The 6,880-nt window shown below is 53.4% G+C and overlaps 1 non-coding gene across 1 annotated transcript; it reads left to right on the top strand.

Moving 5' to 3' along the window:
* The first annotated feature begins 3,823 nt into the window (after positions 1-3,823).
* On the top strand, positions 3,824-3,898 carry TRNAT-AGU. Its single transcript has one exon. It is a non-coding gene; the product is annotated as a tRNA-Thr (tRNA).
* Positions 3,899-6,880: the final 2,982 nt, after the last annotated feature.

The following is a 6,880-nucleotide window of genomic DNA, read 5'->3' as shown; positions in this document are numbered from 1 at the left end:
CAGGCTGGTGCCCCTCACTCCCAGGCCATAGCCCCCAGCAGCCTTGCTGCTGCCCCTCACTCCTGATCCACAATACCCCCTGGCCATGCTGGTGCCCCTCATTCCCAATCCACAGCCCCCCATCCCTGCTGGCTCCACTCCCAACCCACAGCCCCCTGGCACTGCCAGTGCCCCACCCAAGCCAAAGCCCCTCCAGCCCTGCTGGTGTTCCTTGCTCCCAACCCACAGCCTCCTGCTCCCCCCAGCCCTGCAGCATCTCCCAGCCACCCCACCCCTGCAAGCAAGGGCACTGGCCCTGGTGCCACTGGTCCAGCCACGCAGGTCCCCTGTAGGCCCCCGCCTCCTTCCCCCATTGGAGGGGCAGGTGCCTCCTTCCCCCCTCGTCCCCCCTTCCCTGTTGCAGCATTAGTGCCCGGCCACCCCCTGCCACCCCCCACCCCTCAGACAGTCCCCAAGCCCTGGCCCTTCAACCCCCACTCCACATAGCCTTACCTGCATCCAGCTGCTGGTGCTGCTCTTACCACCCTGCCTGGCTGCATCATGGCAGTGTTGAGCAAACCAAAATGCAACGTTGAGCAGACCAGGCATTTGTTCATATTTGAAAAAACCCACCTGGATGGAGATTGGAGGACCCAAAAAGAGGACGTATTCGGGAAAACCCGGATGTATGGTAACCCTGCCTGGACCCCAGGATGGAATCCAAAACTGAGCGAGGTGCCTGGTTTCCCTCTCCAGTGCACCCCACCGCCTTCCCCCTCCAGCCCTGTTTCTAAATGCAAGTGGATGTGGTGTCTTTGCTTTTTTGTTGAGCTCAGTGCTGCCTGCTTTAGCCCCATCCTGTGTGCTTACCAGCCCGGGCAGACGAGCATGCTGCTCGAGATCCTGGGTCTGGAGTACAATTTTGGACATATGTACTTGAGTCCTTCCTTGGAGCTGGCCCTGCCTTTCCCCATGTAAGTAGGCATAGCATACCACGTTGAGTCAGTTCTGCCTTCCCTGGTGCGTGTTGCCTGGCAGTGAAGCTGTGTAGAAATTTATATATAACCCCAAAGTGCTCTGCAGGTGACCTGACTCAGCGGGGAAATGAGGAGCAATTTTGCTGTTATTTTGGAATTGTCTTCTGCCGTTGCATAAGAGAAGCTTTTCTCACCACGCAGCAAAGCAGCTCAGCAATCAGCAGGGATGGAGGAAATGCTCGTTTCTCTGATTCAGGTCTATCTAATCAGCCCCACATATACAGGTTTGGAGGAGCCTGTACATGGATTCCCTAATAGCCATCTGCCCATGCAATTAGCAGACTATCTGCTCCTGCTGGAAGGCACAGGAAAACACTGAATAATGGTTCAGAGTCTTTGCCTAAAAATACCATCCGGTGGCTTTGGGTGCGCTGAATCAGGTACTCAGACCTGCCTGTAAATAGAGCCCAGCTTTTCCATGCAGGGTACCACTGCTGCACCAGCAGGCATTTCCATCGTGCCCTTCAACCAGTTGTATCAAGGCGCTTCCCTGCCTGCCGAGGTAAAATTAGCAGCGGTTGTAACATAACAGTCCCCAAATAATCACTTAGTGGGGGCGGGTGGTGAGAGAAAAAGCTGAATGAAACAACTTTGTGTTAGTTGGAGAGGCCCACGGTTGGGGGGGGGGGAGAGTGGCAAATGGATCTGGAACGACATGCATCAAACGCTAGCTAAGAAGCAGGCTGGAGGTTACTCTCCAGTCGCAGAGAGGAACAGGCCTGTGTGAAGACTAAATAATTGCCAAAGCAGGGAGAAGTAAAGGCTCAGGCAAACTTCTGCTAGCAACTCTCAAAGCACTGCAGCCAGCTTGGGCTCCATGACTGGTGCACGGGACAAGTTAAATGGGCCCAGTTGCCCCCCTCCCAGGACTGTTCACCACCTTGAAGCCCCTTTCACTGCCTGTGCAGCCACATCCAGCTGGAGTCAAACATCTGGAATCCGATTGCCAGCTACCAGCCAGGTTGGCTCAGCGCAGACCTGCCGCCGCATTGAGCTGTCCCTGGACACCTGCACAGCCGGGATCGCATAGCAGACGTGGTTGCAAAAACATGTCTTTACTTCGTGAGAGTAAGAAGCACGTCAGTTCACTAATCCATGTCCCCAGCTGGTATTAAATGGCCGTAGCTCCAGGGAAGCTCCAGTGATCACCAGGGAAAGTTCTGCCCGGTGCCTGGCAGGTGGGGACTCTGCGAGGGCAATGCCCTGCAGGAAGAGAGTTTAACTGAGGGGGAAAAATCAGCTCTATCAGAGTAAAATCAGAGCTGTGCTCCAGCTGCAAAGCTGAAATCCAGCTAAGATTGTTCCCTGTCACTATGGCCCGAGGGGGGCATATAGACATGGGTATGGAGGAAGTCTACCTAAGATTCCTACCTCTGTCTCTGCAGCAGCTGGTTTGAACCCAGAACAGCATCCCTGCCTTATTTCCAGGCTTGGCACAGGTACACGAGAGTGACATACTGCCTCCCCAATCCCGGGAGTGTCCAGAAGTGGTGGAGACATGCTGTGTGGTGCACTGGGCTGGGGGACAGAAGCACTTAGCACTTAGTCATATTTCCTCCGCCACGGATTTGCTGTACGACCTTGACACACACCTTGCTAGGGTTATTTGGCCCCAGCAGTCTTTCCTGCCCAGAGCAGGGGTGGGGGCTGGATGTGATGACCTCTCAAGGTCCCTTCCAGCCCTGAACTGTGACTGTAAATCACTGACATCTCTGCTCAGTCTGTTTGAAAGAAACCTTTTCCCTTTCTTAGGAAGCAAGCTGTGCCTGTGAAGTCTCTCTGAGGAGCCCACTGGGAGCTTCCTACAAGAAACTGCTGTAAATTCAGCATCTTCAGTGGCACGTCCCCTGTTTCACACAGGTGTAGCGTAGTGGCTGGGAAAACATATGCCCAACTGGCACGCGGCAGCTGGCGCTATAAGCTTCAAGCTTGGTTTCTGACTATGCAAGAACACGGCAACATGCAAACCAAGCTCATAACTTGAGTGTGAAAAGCAGCGTGCTAAAAGCCTGGCTTAGCCCATAGTAGTGCTAGAGCACAGGAAGGGAAACCCCAACTCCTCATCCATCCCCTGTTCTAGACTAAAAAGCAACATCGTTCAGAGCTGGCTAAAAGATCTTCTGCAGGTGTGAGAGCTCTCTGCTGGGTCGTGGACAGAGTCAGCAAGGGACAGAAGACAGTCTCTGTATTGAGCTACAAGGCCAGCATGGGGAAGAGACCATAGGAAGTGCTGTACGTGTCAGCCCACTGGCCCTCCTAGGCCACTACCCTGGCCCGTGTTCTCACGACACCGTTTCTCCTATCCTGTAGTTCTGTGGGTTGGATGTGAGGCTGCTGACTTCTACCTGATCAGCTTTGAGGCCTTAGGTGAATGTCCCCCCTCTGCAAGTGTAGCCTGCTCGGTATGAGCCTGAACCTGTTACCTGTCATCAGGTCCACTCACGCCGCGCATGCTTGATGCCCAGCCACCGTGTACCCCACCCACACAGCGGTGCCTGGCTCCCTGCAGTGCTGGGCCACAGGGTAGTTTGTGTGTCTGCTATAGCCAGTGACTGATTTTGGTTACCTTTAGTGCCATAGCATCATAGAGCAGCAGGGCTGGAAGCATTGACAACTGGTGCCTCCTGACCCCTTTGGCAGGTGCCGCTGCCCTTCCCTGAGCAGTGCAGCGTGGATGGGGCAGCCCAGGGGCACCGCTCTGCCTGGAGCACTTTTGGGAGCCAGTCTTGAGGTGGGGCACATGCCCCTCCCACCCCCCCACCCCAGTTGCCTAGGGCTGGAAGGACCCTCCAGAAGTGGCTCAAAGAGGTGCTGTGGCTTAGTTGGTTAAAGCGCTTGTCTAGTAAACAGGAGATCATGGGTTCAAATCCCAGCTAGTGCCTTGAAGTTTCATTTTTGAACAGGGACTGGAAACAGGGGACACAGTTTGCCGGCAGGTGCTGGAGGAAGGAGGAGAAAAGCCAGGCACCTGATCCTGCCCAGGGAAGGTAAGTGATCCAGCTCCCTGTGCCTTTTGGTTTTGCTGAATGTTAGTTTGGTGGGCTGTGTGTGTTTGGGGCATGTGCTCTGAGACGCTGGGAGTCTTGGCTTAATTGGGATATCACGGTCCTCTTGAAAAAGAAGAAAGAGGCTTACAGACAAGTTGTATGTAAGTTGTATGTAAGTTGGAAGCTGGGGATAGTCCCCAAGGAGGACTATACAGCAATGGCCTGCACTTGTAGGGAGCAGATTAGAAAAGCTAAGGTGGCGACTGAATTTAAACTAGCAACAGAAATCAAGGACAGTAAGAAGTCCTTTAGGTATGTAGGGAACAGGAGGAAAACAAATGGATGTGTGGGGCCATTGCTTAACAACTCAGGACAGCTGGTTACCGACACGCAGGAGAAAACTCAACTCCTGAATGACAACTTTGCTTCGGTATTTCACTGGACTAAGGGGAAAATCATGCTAGATAAGGTTCAGACTGCGGTGGGAATGACTGTCTTCCTACTGTTGATGCTGAGCTGGTGCATGATCAGTTAGAAAAGGTAGACATTTATAAGTCAGCAGGACTGGATGAACTTCACCCGAGAGTGCTGAAGGAGCTGGCCAAAGTCATCGCGGGACCTCTGGCGAAACTCTTCCCAAACTCGTGGCTCTCGGGGGAGGTCCCTGAAGACTGGAAGAGGGCCAATGTTGTGCCCATCTTCAAGAAGGGGAGGAGAGAAGACCCAGGCAACTATAGGCCAATTAGCTTAACTTTTATCCCAGGGAAAATCCTGGAAAAATTAATCAAGGAGTCTATGTGCAATACACTTGCAGAAGGGAGGATCCTGAGTGACAGCCAGCATGGCCTTGTCATGGGCAGATCTTGATTTACCTATCTCATCTCCTTTTATGAACAGGTAACTCGCCACCTGGATAAGAGAGAGGAGGTCGACATTGTATACCTAGACTTCCAAAAGGACTTTGATCTGGTATCCCATGATGTTCTTACGGGAAAATTGGAGGCTTGCGGGCTTAACTGCTCTACAGGTGGGTAGGAAGCTGGCTGTGGGGGTAGGACCCAGAGAGCATTATTGAACAGATCTGTGTCATCCTGGCAAGAAGTGGCCAGAGGTGTGCCTCAGGGGGCCGGTGCTTGGTCCAGTGCTTTTCAACATCTTTATCAATGGTTTGGATGTGGGGATGAACAGCTCACTGGCGAAGTTCGTGGACGAGACCAAGTTATGGGGGAGCGTGGTCACGCTTGAAGATAGGCTGCAGATACAGGCGGACCTAGACAGGTTGGCAAGTTGGGCAGCTCAGAACCAGGTGAAGTTCAACACTGAGACATGCAAAGTGCTCCATTTGGGGACAAACAGTCCCCAACATACAGGCTTGGTGGTGCCAAACTGACTAGCACCACGACTGAAAGGGATCTAGGGATAATAATATAGATTGCCTTCAATTTCTGTGGTACATGCATTCTGGGAGAATGGAGTATAAATCAAATTTGCATAAAGCAAACCCAGCTTGCAATGGAACAGAGAGGAATATGTTCCCACGGCGGGGAGGGAGTAAGGCTGGGATTAGGGGAGGGGTGCGGCGCAGCCCGTTGGCAGCTCCCGGGGATGCAGCAGGCAGCAAAGCAGTGCCTAAGACATCTCAGCACTTCTTAAAACCAGGGCGAGCAAATCCCACCTGTCCAGGCCCTCAACTGGTGTTTAAGCACTGATGAGGGAAGACAGAACCGACTCCCAGACAGCCAGGACCTCACGGACCCCAGGAGAACAGGGCAGGGCTTGTTATCTGTGGGGTATGTAGGCACTGCTTGCAGTTTCTGGAAGCCAGTGGCGTGCAAACACTGTAATACCAGCCAGATCCTACCAGGAGATTTATGAGCCCGGCAGTATGTTTCCCCAGCAGCACCTGGCATGTCTACAAAGTGCCAAAGGGCTATGCTTAGACATGCCAGGCCTGCCAGCTCCCGACCTGGGAGCAGTGCAATCACAGTAGTGTGGCACTGAGGGTGGGCCGTTAGCTCGCATGGCTGGCAGAGCAGCTTTGAGGACAGCCCGGCCATTGGGGTCCAGATTCTCCTCTCGTGTCAACTTGGGGGTCTCCGCGCTCCAGATGTTACTGTTAATGTAAAAGGCACAGCTATGGGAGGCTTTCATACAGTGGGTGAGCTGAGGACTGAAGGCATAATCCACTGAGCAGCTTGATTTTTTTGTCCTCATACTATAGCTACAAGGAATGCAGGGGATTTTTACATTAGTTTTGCTTTATTGGAGATTGTGGGGAGTGGAGGGGAAATCACACGGGAACCAAGAAAGCTGTCTGCTGCCCCTAAGGCACAGCAACCACTCACCTGGCTTGTGCTGTAACCTTGTCATGTAGTGACAGGGCTCTCCTAGGCAAAGTCACCCGTGCTTCTGGGTGTCTGAGACATGAGTTGCTGGGCAGGCAGGGTTGCTGGCATGGAAGAAATGTGACGCTACAGACAGCAGGACCCTGCCCTGTTCTCCCGGGGGTCCCTGAGGTCCTGGTCTGTCTTCCCTCATCCATGCTTAAACACCTGTTGAGGGCCTGGAGTACAGGCCTGGAAAGGTGGGATTTGCTCACCCTGGCTGGAAGAGGTGCTGAGATGTCTTAGGCACACAACTTTCCCTGGCTTCTCCTGCAGGGTGCACAGCTGCTGTGGCCTGGTGTCCTGCCACTGTTTGGTGGAACTGGGGCTGATTCCCACGGTTCCCACTGAGAAACTTTTTCAAAAGCACCATGTGGGCCAACCGAGGAGCCAAGGGCTAGAGTCAGAAAAGATCCAGGTGCCCAAGTCCAAACCTGTTTCATAGTTTCTAGGGTCGGAAGGGACCTGGGCAGATCATCTAGTCCGACCCCCT

The sequence above is a fragment of the Alligator sinensis genome, unplaced genomic scaffold (assembly GCF_000455745.1).
Source record: "Alligator sinensis unplaced genomic scaffold, ASM45574v1 scaffold599_1, whole genome shotgun sequence".
Lineage (NCBI taxonomy): Eukaryota > Metazoa > Chordata > Crocodylia > Alligatoridae > Alligator > Alligator sinensis.
Note: the sequence above shows the minus strand (reverse complement) of the source record. Positions and strands in the feature narration are given on the sequence as shown.